Raw genomic sequence first — 14,938 nt, forward strand, 5'->3', positions numbered from 1 at the left:
CAGTGTAGGATCATTTTCCAGAGTCTGGCATTACAGATTTTTATTCAGAACTTTACTCTGATGTAACACTTCATTTAATAGATGGGGAAACCACGGTCAGTATCATGGGAGCCATATCCCAAGGACCTTTTGGACAATAATTTTATACTTTAAAGTGCCTCTTGTCTGTTTATCAGATCTGTCCCTACCCCATCCCCAAGTAGAGCTGTTTGGTAGCTAACCTTTTGGAAGCAGCATGACATAAACTATCAGTTATTTTTAGGCACCTCACCACAGGACAAAGACCGTTGTTAGATGAAGGAATCAACAATCTTTGAATTCTTTCCTGGTCACAGCTGGAGAATAAACAATTTCATTTTTAGATAAAGATTAAACTTCCAACTGGCTAGAATCACATTTCAGAATTCGTTACTTATGACTTAATTTTTAGTGGCTCACAGAATATATCTATCTTGTTGACTTAGGCACGTACATGAAATACCTAGGCTGGGGGCAACGAGGAGGATTCCTACTGTTTAGAAATGCAGATGAATCTCTTTCCACATCATTTTGGCAACATATGAGGCAGGTTGCACCAAATTTTTCTTCTTGCTTACAGGCAAGAGAATTTTATTGTGCACAGTCAGTTAAGCATGGAGCTGCTTACATGGGCGTTCTTAAAGGTTCTAGAAATTCTTCACCCCTTGTCCTTCCCAACATCCATAAATTCCTTCTTGGAATGTGTCAGGAAGAGAGAGGAGCCAGGAAACAGCCTTAAGTGTGGATTTTTTCCGAGGACATCTGATCCTTACAGTTGAGTGAGGCCAGCACAACCTGTCTTCAAAGAATTAAGAGAGCTCTGACTGCCAAGCCAAAGCACCTCCAAGCCCTAGGTGTTTGAATTCCAGCACTGAAAAGCATTTATCCACTCAGATAGCACGGTGGCTTAACTAGTGCCCAATTCGGATGCTACTGGAGCCAGCAATCATCCCAGAGGCCTGAGAACTAATTCATTTAAAAACTTACTCATTCCTGCATTCAACAGAGATGAACTGAGTGAGTGCTAAGATATTCCAAAGGAGAGTGAGGTGTTTCAGAGACCCATGACAGTAATTCTTGCTCTCATTGAGTTCATGGTCCAGTAAAGGAAACAGACATGTAAACAGATAGTTACAGAGGAAAATGATAAACACTAAAATTGACAACTATCCAAGGAGGGTCTGTGCTATGTTTGAGAATATCTGTTCTAGAATCAGTCAGATACTATTGAACCCTGGTTCTGCCACTTGCTATCAATTTGGCCTGTAAGGCATTGCCACATTTTTGTAGGTCACACATGGTTGGACAGAGGCAACTTCATATGGCTCCATCTAGTAACTATGACCTTGGATATGTAACACTGCCTCTCTGAGCCCCAACTTTTTTGTTTGTAAAATGGTAACAAGAATACCAACCCTACAATAAAGTTCTTTCAACTCAATCTGGGAGACAATGGGATTGAATGAGATAATCTATGAAAATACTTAGGATAATGCCTAACAGGAGAGAGAGTTCGTAACTAATGTATGTTGTTATTGTGTGGTGATTTGTGTCCTTTGTTTAGAGAAGGCAGTTAGTGAAAGGTTAGTCTCTGAAGGATGAAAGATTCGTAAAGGAATGTGGAGGAGCCCCCTTTTGCCCATGATTGCTTTTTCCTTGAAATTGTATCACTGTTAGTACTTCAGTTTGTCAAGTGACAGGGATATTCTGAAATCCTCAGGGGAGTGAGGAGGCCTAGGAGATAGCTCGGGTTTTCCTCCTGATCTATTCCCATTCAGTAGCAAGAAAAACAATTCTGTGAGCCTAGGGTGGAGCTCTTTTTCTGGGAGGTCAGTACTCTGGCCAAGAGGCAGTGCTGCTACTGGGATGGTTGTCCGTGATGCTCCGCCAGGGATTTCTCCAGAACAGGCTGCTTGTGGTTTAGTCTTTTAAGACATCACTCCTGACGGGAAATGGTTGGCTCAGGTTCTCAGCATTTTCCATAGACACAGACAGACATCAGATTATAGAGTCAAAATCAGAGTGGAGCAAGGCTTAGAAGCAACTTGGGAGGATCACTGAGTCCTGGGGTGGCAAATCTGTGGCACCGACACATCCTTCTAGTATATGTGGCAGGCATTGCTGATCAACACCTATACATTTCTGCAGAGCCCTACTTCAGAAATGTTATGAATACATCACTCCAGGCAGCCACATCCAAATAATTAGAGGTAGTGCATGCTGTGAAAGGGAATAACTAAACAGAAACACCAGAGAAGGACAGCAGCTAATTAGTGGTAAAGTTTATATTAAAACCCAGAGATCCTCCCTCTTGGTCAATGAATTTGATTGAGGTTTATTGGTTCTCCCAGGCTACTGAGAGCCCTTCAAAAATAGATGCATATGGGGGCGCCTGGGTGGCTCAGTTGGTTGGGCAACCGACTTCAGCTCAGGTCATGATCTCACAGTTCGTGGGTTCGAGCCCCACGTCGGGCTCTGTGCTGACAGCTCAGAGTCTGGAGCCTACTTCAGATTCTGTGTCTTCCCCTCTCTCTGCCCCTTCCCTGCTCACACTCTGTGTCTCTCTGTCTCTCAATAATAAATAAATGTTAAAAATTTTTAAAAAAATAGATGCATATGTAAGGCTTCTAGTAATTTTTAGTCTGAGGTCATTGTAAAGGTTCCCAGAGCAAAATATCACCAATAGGATCTTGGAGAGACCCTGTGTTAAGAGATTTCCAGGTTTCTTGGCCCTGTAAGGTTTCTTCAATTTTCTATCCATCCGTCCATCTATCCATCCATCCATCCATCCATCCATCCATCCATCAATCCATCCTTCCTTCCATCCATCCACCCATTCATCCATCCAACTATACATCTTTTCAGTACATATTTGTTAAATACCTACCATCTGCCAAGCCTTGAGTTAACCATTAAGGATACTACAATGACGAAGATCAGCATGTTCTAATTATAAAGCTTATAATTTCCTCCTAAAAGCTCACAAATGCAGTTGATTTTAAAATCCATGTACTCTGGATTTAATATTTGTGCTATTCTTAAGTGGCACTGCAGATTGGAAACATGGCGCATACTCTCAAGCTGATAGAGTGTAAGTGTTAAGATTCTGTTAAGAGCCACTTTCTGTTTACTTACTATGGGCTGCACTATCAGTGTGCTGATTGTTAGGGAGATGAGGCAGACTAAGGATTTACTCTCTGTTTCCAGAAATCTCAGAAACTAGAAAATACAATGCAGGATTCAGTGGCAGTGCTGGTCTGAATGAAGGAATTGAAGAAAGAAGTATCACTCTGAGCTTGGAAGTTCCCAGAGGACTTCCTGGGGGAGGAAATGATTAAAACCACCAAATATTGATTGAGAAGATAAGGAAGAGGCTGAAATCATAACAGTGATAACAAAAGTAATAAAAATATCATCAACTACCATTCACTGCATGCTTATTTTGCCAGTAAGCATTTTATATTTCCAACTTTAAATTCTCACAAAAATAATATGAAGCACTATCTTTATTCTCAGTTTGAAGGTGAGGAAAATGAGGCAGAGAATAGTTAAGTGGCTTATGTACATTTTCAGATATTCATTAAGTAGAGTCAGGATTTGAACACAAGTCCATCTGAGTCCAAAGTAAGTGCTCTGAACCACGATTTTATACAGCATTTTGTGCTGAGGGCCAAGGGAAAAAGTTATGGCTCAAGACCAGTCCCAAGCATTGCTTCCCTTACTTTCAAACACCCAGCTCAAAAAAGAAAATCTTTGGAGACACGATCATATCTCAGTTATCAATGGGAGAGGGTACCAGATCCGTTGAAGGCTGCTCAAGAGCCCCTTTGCCATCTCTGAGTGGACAAATCTATTTGTCCTTCAAGATAGAGCTCAAAAAATCATCTGTTATTAGAAGTTTTCTTGTTTTTTTTCCTTCTGAATTCTCTGAGTACTTAATTTGATATTATTTCCATCATGTGTCATTCTAAAAATTGACTTTGGGTGACTTTATTATGTATGTGTATCTTTCTCTTTTAGAACATAAGCCAATTCTATCTTGTATTTATGTCAGACCGTAAGGATTTAGATTGTATGTAATCTTTAAGCTCCATGAAGGCAGGAACTATATCTGAGTCATTCATCTTCTAATACCCAACACCAAGCTCAGTGTCTACAGCATAGTGAAAGCACAATATGTTTATATTTACATAAAATAACACTCAATATATTTCTTGATTTGAACTTACACATAGCAGACATATTCATGGAATTAATGAAAGAACAAATACTCTTGTTTTCCCGATAGCCCTAACGGAATTAGTTCTCCTATGATCTCTTCTAAGACAAGATGTATCAAGGAATTCATCATAGTTGCACTCTCAGAATTAGTTCATTTTTATTTGCTCAGTTATTCAGTGAGTATGTACTGTGTGCCAGATACCACACTAAGCACAGGGGTTACAAAATTGACCAAGATGCTGTGGGCTCCTTCCCATGAGATTCCAGTCAATACCTCAAGGGTTCTTGAGAGCCCAGTACTATCTGCTTTGAGATAAACCTTCTCTACGATCAAGGTCAACTCAACTAGACATTTGGCAGGAGATGAACTCGACCAGGCCTGTGATATACTCAGTGTAAAATTCTGGTTTCAATGTGAATGAAGCATCCTGGGTTATTATCCATTCTCCCAATTTTCTTGCAGTATTCATTGTTGGTTAAATTTAGATCACTCTCTCCTTTTGAATTCTGACTTTTATTTTTCAGCTCCCAGAGATTTGAGGCTCTCCTGGGACTGTGTGGTGGGGAGTGCAGTGGATTAAAGGGCTGGGAGATGAGCTCCGCAGCACAGTCCTGCCAGCCTCTTGCTGTGAGACCTTGGGCAGGTCACATCCACTCTCTCGTCAAATAAGCCAGATTGTGTGCCCCTAGTCCCTGACTCTTTGGTTCTAGGGACCTGTGGTCTACCGTTAATTTGGCAATATTTCTGCTCAACTTAAATTTGGATTTCATTTCAGACCCATGTCAAGTAGCCAATATTAAGTACAGCACTCCCTCCCCCCCCCCACACCAATACTGTGTCTTTCTTTAGTTGTTTGGCTAAAACACTGGTGGTGCTTTGTGGCTTCTGTCTTCCCATCCCCCAAACAGAAGTTTCACTACCAACCAAATTAAGCTCACAAATCTTAATCCATAAAATATTTCCATCCAGACACAATAATGAGATTCATATTTGTGGTTTAGTATACCTAAGAAAAGCTCAGATGAAATATGACTAGATCCATTGATACATTCAGACCACAGACTGCCCTGGTGTGGTCTGGTTTCAATTTTTGAAATAAAAATTCTGCAGAGCACTTGCTTTCTCTCTCCTATTCCTTACCTAGACAGAAAGGAAAATAAAAAGTGGGTCTGACCAAGTGGCAACAATATAGGTTCCTGGAAAATTCTGGAAAAATTGTTTCAAGCGTAAATTTCAGTTCATTTCCTAATGGAACAATGACCTCCTCTGGCCTTCGTCCAGAATTTTAGGAAATCTAGTTGACTCTTTCAAAAGTACTAGAAGTTGGTTCTTGAGCTCTTGAGCCAAGGTGAAGAGATCAGAGATTTATCTAGGAAGGTTTACAGACTGGCTCATACCTCAACGTTAAATAAGAGACCTTCTGACAAGGGCTCTGTGACATGGTGACTTCTGTGAAGCTGTTGTTAGCTACCCAATGCCAGAGATGTAGCCTTGAAAGACTTTGAAAATTCTTAAGGAGGCATTGTGATGAGCAGAAATACAGGAGATCAAATTCTGCTTACCTGCTGGGAAGCGTTAGACAAAGTCCTATAACTTTTCTGAATTGTGGCTTCTTGAGCGGTAAAATAAGGATCTTTCCAAGGTTGTTGGAGACAGTGAATGGAATAATAGGATTGTAAATACTATCCAACTGTTAGTATCTATTCTCTTTTTCTCTCTTCCTCTGTGGCTTCTCTTAATAGGGGAGCTTCACAACATCGGACAGATGAAAAAATAGACAGTAATACTGTAGAGGTGGTTCAAGCATTGATTGAGAGGTTGAATTGGTTTGGGAAAGCAGTTAAGTTTCAGTTTACGTGTCAACCTCAGTGAGCTGACATGGCTATCCAGCACTGTGTTGAGAAAGACTCCATGGCCTCCTTTGGACTGAAGGGGAAAAAGTGCTGTGATGGCTTAGCAATGAATGCCATGGGTACCAAAGTGAAGGAGTGTTGATATGTGTGTCAAATATTTGGCATAGCAAGACTAGGTAGTTTTGGCAATCTTTTCCAAGCCAATGTGCTGATATTCAAATGCATGGAATGCTGTTTGAGGCCTGAGTCAGAGGGAGCCAGATGGATTCTCTGACAATTGTAAAAGCCTGTATGAGTCAAGTGCAATAAAGTTTGATACTATGCTTCTAAGATTGGAAGCAAGAAACTGGACTCTCAGGAAAAACTAACACTGCTCCAGCAATTAATTTGTGTGATATCATGCAAGGAAACATACTTTCATTGTCTACTTTCTCTTTCTCAAACGAGGCTGTTTAAATGCTTCAATAACAGCTAACATTGATTGAAGATATCTGTGCCAAGAATTGCTTCATGTGTATCTTGTGTGGGTATTTCGTTGAATTCTCTCCAAGACCTATGAGGTAGCTACCTTTATTTTTTCAGCTTAGGGATGAGGAAACGGAAACAGCTCAAGCTCACACAGGTAGACAGAGGGGAGTAGGGGTTTAATTCAGATGGACTGGCTCACATGTCAGAGACCCCATTCCTAACCCTCACCTTTGCAGTCATCCTTGATTGATGTAAAAGTGTGGTTTGCACAACCAAAGTAAAAAGGCAAACTTCCAAAAAACCCAGTTGTCAGGGTCCACAGTAACAATGAAGGAACTTTATGACTTCCGGATAATATCCGAGAAGCTGTACACGAGCCTGAGAAATAGAGATATTTCTAACCCCTGACTTGGATTTAATTAGCTCTATAACTATAGGCAGCATTTTCTAAAGTGGAATCTACAACATGTTGGCAAATATTAATGCAAGGGAAAAACATGTTTGGAAAATGCTATTTTAAACCAAATGCTATTTTAAACCAAACAAATTACACAGCTTTGTTTACTTCAGGGTTTCCAGAGTCTTTAATGTGTTTGTGTTCATTGGAAATCTCCAAGAGGAGGAGAGTTTATAGTGTTTTCCAAAGCTATTTGATTATTTTGTGTTTGAAATACATCACAGGATTTGGTTTGATGACACACAATAGGGAAAGTGCAGATTTGGAACAAATCTAGACCCTCTCCTTCCATTTCTTTACACATTAGATGGAAGTGATGATTAACTATGGCCAGTCTCTGAGTGTAAAGCTCCTGGATGGAGACTTCCTACCAATGTAAACCATGAGTGACACAGATAGTTTCACATGTATCCTGTGCCTGGAACTTAACAGATGCCAGTTAATTATGATGGCAACCTTGTGAGTTAGGAAGCACTGTTCGTATTTTACTGTTATTAAAGCTGAGGGCTTCAGAACATGAAATAACTTGCCCAGGCAGTAATTATTTGATTCAGAATTAATAACTCAGTCGTAGAATTCCAAATCCTATACTCTTTCTGCTACACCAACTTATCTTTTTAAGCAAGACTCATTTTTTTTCAGTTTAAAGAATTAATATTTATGCAATAAATATCACAGATGACATCCAATATCACCGATGCAAGTAGAGTTGTTGGATCCCTAAAATGGGGCCCTTTGGGAGGGTGGGTCTGGGTTCTGGAGTGCACATAGCCATTTAATGTACAGTTTTGAACTTGAGCGGGGCATAGAGCCAAATGCTCTATAATAATTGTGTCTCAGGCAAATCTTTAAAGCCCCTGGAAACAGCCTACTCTCTTTGAGTCTGGCCTGGAGAGAAAGTGAGTAAGTGAGAGGAAGATAAAGTGAGAAGTAGCAGACAGAGGAGCTTAACAAATCTCTCCTTTTTGGAAAACTGGCCCTCATGCTATGTACAACTAAAAACAGAGTTATTGTTTCTAAGAAATCAGTCAAGGCATGAGGGTCTTCCAGAGGGTTTAGGAATTACAACTTTCATTTTGAAAGAAATAAACAAATAAGGAAAAGAGGAGGGGGATCCCTTCTGGACAGCAACATTTAATTCAACATTTAATTCAGCAGGAAAATCAAGAAATTTAGCCTGAGAGAGATAAAAGACAGAGGTTGTCGGGGGGGAATCGAGGATAATTCACACAAATAAATCACTCTTCTGTCATTCTTTGAAGCTTCCTTCAGCATTATGGTTTTGGATTGGGACTTACTAGATGAGCTTTTGTTTCTGCTTCAATCCCTTTATACGTAGAAGTATAATAATATAAACCTTGGTAGGCTCTGGTGATTGGAAATTATATATCTAAATTAGCACACTGGCAGGAGTCAGTAAATTTATTTCTAAGTGACCAGATAGCAAATATCTTAGGCTTTGCAGCTAGATGTTCTATGTCACAAAGACTCTACTATTGCAGAGAAAGTAGCCAGAGCATAGCTGTGTTCCAATAAAACTTTATTTACAAAAATAAGCCACCACCTGGTGGTTTCCTGACCCTTGCTGGAATATAGTAGTTTGTTAGAAAATGATAGCTATTATAAAACCAAATACAGATTGAACTGGACAGGAAGGAAACTAACATTTTGTGGAGAGCCTGCTATATACCTATTTTGTGCCATGCCTTATGCTAGATGATTTTTATACATGTTATCATATATCTTTTCATTCATCATGACAACCTGGTGAGACAGGTATTATTATGCATATCTGAAAGTTAAATGAATCAAGACTTAACTAGATTCAATGACTGGTTTAGAGGGACAGTCAGCACTTGGACCCTAATTTGTGACTCTAAAATGCTTGTTCTCAACTACTACGCTGGGCTGATTCACCAAGCAACTTCCTGCCGTTCATATCAGGTGGAAATTTACATTAGCACTGCTCAATAGAGAGATCAGAGCCCAAGCAGACACCTTCACCTTCCATTTCCTAGATCTTTAGTAGCAATCTGATGGCTGTCTCTTTGTAAGCACTGAAATATCTGACTTCTTTCTCCCAGAGCCTCTGGCTGGGAGACCTCATGTTTTGTACACGTCCCCTTTGGAGAATGCTTAAGCCAAGGTGTACTGTTTGCAAACACTTATTAGCTTTTAGGCAGATGTTGGCAAGTTTCCTTTGGCCTGAGATGGGATTCCAGAGTCTACTGAAGCCTGGATGTGCTCATCAATCATCTTGGCCAAAAAGAGTTGCTAATTAGGGTGACACCCTGCAAGTATTTACCTCTAGAACTAGGTTTTCTTGCTCTGGACATGCCCGTTTCAGCCCAAGTGGTTTGTTGGACTTTTTACTGTAGGTCCAGATGAGTGAGAGCAAATTTATAGTCCTTTAAAAAAATCTATGAAGCCTTGTGCTCTAGTACAGAATTTACCAGATTATATTCCAAGATGTTTTTAGGTACATGTCCTGTGGAAAATGGCATTTGTGGTCAAGTAACTTGGGGGGTATTGGGTTCAACAAAGCTGAATTGGTTAACTGCTATAGGTTTCTCAGAGCATGTACTCTTCTAATCGCACTCAGAATAAAATCTAAACTCCTAGCCACTATCTACAGAGCTCACTTCCCTAGTTCATTCAGATCTCTGCTTAAATGTCATCCTCCATGTCTCACCCTACTTAAGAGTATCCCACTCACCACCAGTCATTGCCTATTCCTTTACTGTGTTTTCTGATTATTCTTAGCAAATACCTGCCTGAAATTGTACTTATAAGTTTGATTCCTTGTTATCATCTACCTCCTCTATGAAGAGCTTATAAGGATCTTGAATGTTCCTTTATCTACTATATCTCCACCCTTAGAACCATGTATTGAGTAAGAATTCCCAAGAACATGACACAGTGCCAAGTGTCCTCTAAACCCCTTTGTCCACAGAACACTTTTACAGGTGCATCTCATGAGTACAGTGTGCCACAGGCCACAGTCTGGGGAACTGCTTGTCTAATGGAGCCTCATAACCAGCAACAATTGTGACAACAGGTAACAATGACAATAAAACTTTTACGCCCAAGTGCCAGTGCTGTGTTAAGCAATTTATGCTCACTTATGTATTTTAATCATCACAATAACCTTTTGAAGTAGGTGCTACTATTTTGCCTTTAATATGGTTGAAAATGAGGGTTAGAGAAGTTAAGACTTGGTCAAGATTACGTTAACAAGAAAATATCAAGCTCTTGAACCCAGAACTAATGCCAATGCCATACTCTTAACCATTAGCCAATCCTCCCCTGGCCACCGGGCTATGAATTTATTCATGTCCTAAGATACAGAGCTCTTTGTCTCCATCCCTCCCTGGTGTCCTTTCATTACTCCCACCGGTTGTAGACTGATCCTTGTTATAACCTCCAGATACTTGGATCTCTTGTGACTCAGCTTCAAATCCCCAGACAGGTCTCCTCTGTCCTTGGTACTGGTTTTTCCAAATCCAAGGCAGGGCATGCTTTGATCCCAGAGGCCTCCTCTGAAAGCAAGGGCATTCCTTGAAGTCTGCGTCCTGAGACGGTTTCCTGTCCCAGAACTAGGCTGGCTTCCTCCTGTCACATGTTATGACATCACTCTGCACAGTTGAGAGCCTAGAGGGCAAGGCATGAAAACAACTTCAAGGTCTGGGCTTTCTGAATAAACTCAGATGAGGCAGCGGAGGTCCAAATCTGGGACACAGCAAGGACTCCTGTCTGTGGTTGAAGATTAATTTTATTTCAGTTGTGCTCAATTTCATATGAACCAGATACAAATTCTCCTTTCAAGAGTTGACAGGAAGAGTTGATCTATGAGCAGACAGGCAATTCCAGCATGATAACGGTGATGACAGAAAAAAATATGGGGTGGAAGGGGATGACAATAAAGGGACATCTCATTGACCCAGAGGAGGGAGGTGGTTCCTGAATTGAATTTTAAAAGAAGATTATGAGTAGGTGAAAAACATAGGGAAAGATATTCTAGGAAAGAGGAAGTGATATTTGCCAGGGCATAAAAAGCATGAAATAGTTGGTGTTGAAAGCATGGATTATAGCTGAAGTAAAAGGTCTGTTTGGAGGCCGGAAACCAGACCATGAAAGAAACTGAATGCCAGGTTGGAGATCTGAATTTTTCCTGTGGCCAGAAGAGAACCATTTGGAAACCTTTAAGCCTGGGAATGTTGACCTACAACCCAGGTTGAGGGACACATTGAAAGGAAAGTCTGGAGGGATGGGGTCCAATGGGGAAACCATTGCTATGGTCTATCTGTGAGATGCATGACCTGAAGTAGGAGGATGAGGGAGTGGGTGGGGAGGCAATGATCTGATTTACTTGTTAAGGCAATAGAGTCCACAAGAGTTGGAGTATGGTGGCATAGTAAGGAAAAAGTGGAAAGGGAGAAAGAATTAGTCCCAAATTTTAGTCTTCCTTACATCTGCTAACAGAAGAATAGATTGGGAAGGGGAGACAATGGATGAGTTTCAGTTTCAGTTTCAATGTCTTGTCACTGAATGAAATGTATTTGAAGTCATTGCCTTGAAAGATCCTGTCCTGGGATATTCAAGATGAATTATGGCTCCACAGTGAACTAGGACATCTAATGCAAAGCATCTGGCTCTCCCTTATAAATGGATAGAAAGCTTAATTAAGACCCAGTCCCCTCTAGTGGCTGCCATAATTCCTGATTGCTCATTAACAGAAGTGCAGGTGGATTGGGTGAACTTGTTGTTGGTAAGAAGTTGTCAGAAATAGGTAACATTGGACTGTTGGAGGGGCAGAGAAGCTCTAAGATGGGCTCCAATGATACTGTCTCTGCTATTCACATCTTTGTGCAATTTCCTTCCCTTCAGTGTGGGACAGCCTCGTGGCTTATTTCTAACCAAAACAAAATATGGCCAAGGTGTTGCATATCAGTTCCACTATTAAGCTGCACATGATTGTGATGTCTGTTTGCTTGCAGGCTCTCTCTCTCTTGTTGGCTTTGATGAAACAAATGGCCATGCTGGAGAGGTCCATGTGGCAGGGAACTGAGAGTGGCCTTGGGCCAACAGACCTCAAGAAACTGAATGCAGCCAACAACCACGTAAGTGGGCTTGGAAGCTAATAATTCCTCAGTTGAACCTTAAGATGAGACCCCAATCCTGGCCAACACTGTGACTGAGTCTTGTGAGAAGCCATGAAAGTAGAACGTCCTGCTAAGGTATGCTCAAATTCCTGACCTATAGACATTATAAGACAACAAATGGGTGTTGTTTTAAACCACCAAGTTTCACAGCAATTTGTTATGCAGTGAGAGATAACAAATACAGTGGACTCTTGCCTCAACCCGTGTGCACTAAAGCTGTTCAGAGAGTAAGACTCTGCTAATTTTTCCTTTTTAAATAATATATTAACTCTGACATTTTTTATATTGTCCCTGGCTTCCAAGAGCAAGAGTCAGAAGACCTCGGACTGAGTCCTGAGCCTGTTGCCAACTGGCGTGAGATCTTAGGAGGACTTTTCTCTCCTCTGAATCTGTTTCCCCATCTTCCAAATGAGGGGAGTTTAACTAGGCCAGCAATTTACAAAAACATTATTATTATTATTATTTTTATTGTTATTATTATTATTGTTATTTTGCCACAAAACTCCTTCACCAAACAACATTTCATGAGGAAGCTCCATGTACAAAACAGGTAAAAGTGGAGGGGCTTAAGTTAAAATAAGATTGAATGGAGCCCCTGCTTGGCCTCTCCATCTCTCTCTGGGAGCCTCCAGATCACCTTGGAGGAGTCTTTTAAATCCAGTCTCCAAGCCCCTGGTTTAGAGGCTGCCAATGAGCCCTTTTAATTTTAAAATTCTGTGGGTTCTAAGGAAAACATTTTTTAACAACCTACCTATGAGCTGAAACACTCTACTGTGACATCTCTGCAACAAGCTACCTCTGTGAGACCATCCCAGGACCCAGAGCATAAGTTTCCCAAGGAGCAGACGACTTCCCTTGGGGGTAGAACTAAAGGTGCCTATGCCCAGCATGAGCTGAGTTTCTCTTCCCTGAGCTCCCCAACAGGTAGGTTCCCTCCTTTGCATCGAGGCTCCCTAGGTAGTTGCCTCTCCCAGACTGTTTCTTCCCTAAGTGGAAAGTCATGGCTTTCTTGTCTGGATGCACTCACATGCTTTACTATTATTGCTACTGTTGTTATTTCGTATCTTGGTGCCTACTGGATGCGGTGTTCCTGCTAGTCTCTGGGTGGCACAGCGTCCAGTGTCGCTCCAGGTTCCCTCCTTCTGGCTGTGGTGTGTCACTTCTGCAGTGGGGTTACATGGGTTCACGTTGCACTGCATGCCTAGCAGAGATCCCCAGTGCACTGCTACAACCCAGGACTTCCCTATGCTGCATTTGTAGGCTTCGAGTTCTGAACAAAAATATGCTGACTTGCACTCAATATTGAGTCTCTGCCACCTTTCTTCTATCTACTAAGTATGGTTTTACCCCTGAACACATCCCTGGGCCCTGGGTGATAAAAGTTGGGTTCTCCTAATCCTTCAAAGCATCCCCTTGCCTGAAGTCCACCACTAGTAATTCTCTTATTTGTTAAGCATTGCCCTCTCTACTGAACTACCCTTTAAAAGTGTAAATATCCCTCTAGAAAGTAGCCTGCTGTCTCTAACCTCTTTCTTATCTGAAAAATGGGAATAACACCCGAGTGCTAAGTGGCGTGGTGGAAGAAGCATAGTCACGGGAGTTGGCGTGGAAAGGAACGACAGTGCCACCACTTCCTACTCTGTGTTGATGACGACCTTTCTAGGCCTCAGTTTACCTATCTGTCAGGTTATTTATAGTTTCTGGGACCATCCAAAAGTGAGGCATGGAAAAGTTATTTTGTACGCTTATAAATTCATGTGTATCCTACTTTCTTGAAAATTTATCCAGCATAAACCATAGAACTCAGTTCAGAAGCAAGGCAGTGTTGCGCTATTGTTCCATTTGCTTTGGGACAGCAGAGTTTCTTCAACAACAACTTACTAAGGGCCTGGTACCTGTCAGCTAGCTAGGCTTTGGGGAACACAAGCACCAGCAAGACACAGTTCCGGCTTCACCGATGATCTTGACCTTGGGGGTGTGCAAGCAGGTGGGGTGGGGGGAGGTGATTATCGAAGTATACATGATACACAGATGTCAGTGGGGGAAGCAGAGAGCTCTGTGGGAACCTGGAAGAGGGGTATTTCAGGCAGCCTTCAGGGCAAGCCTGGTTGCATCAGGCAGCACTTGCTTATGAGTGTTCATGCTTCAGGTCTCAGACTGGCAGAGGGTGCAGGGAGTGAGTCAGGCTTCACCCTCAGGCAGCTTAGAGCCCAGTAGAGGAAACACATTACATTAGGAATTATAGGCTAATTATTTGATTACAGTTTCCACAGGAAGTGAAACCAGAAGGAGCAAGTTGAAGATAATAACAGTGGCCGCCCAGCTGAACAGAACATGGTGGTCTGAAAGATGAGCTTTTGATTCTTTCTCAGCTTTGTGGTGTCCAGCCCTCTTTGTTGTCAAGAGATGGATAGAATTAAGGTGCTGAGTATGGCTTGCATATCCTAATGGTTATAGCCACACGTGCAGGACTGGGAGCTGGGTCTGAGTTCTGGCTCAGACATTTACTATCTGTGTGGTGTTGGGGAGGCTACTTAAACTTTTTCAGCCTCAGGTTCCCTGTGTTTGAATGGGGGACAGTTACACTTGCTGGACAGTTGATGATGAAATGGCATAATGACTGTCAGGAAATGTTAGCTATTACAATCACCTCCTCCACCCCTGCTAAAAGAACTTTCTGGACCCATTCATGCAGAAGTTATAGCAGCCAACTCATCTCCTCCAGGGTAAGAGTTAACCAGTTAGTTCTGAAGCAAAG

Source organism: Lynx rufus, unplaced genomic scaffold (genome assembly GCF_022079265.1).
Source record: "Lynx rufus isolate CCGP_SWC_20201006 ecotype Redwood Valley unplaced genomic scaffold, mLynRuf1.p SCAF_10, whole genome shotgun sequence".
NCBI classification, from domain to species: Eukaryota; Metazoa; Chordata; class Mammalia; order Carnivora; family Felidae; genus Lynx; species Lynx rufus.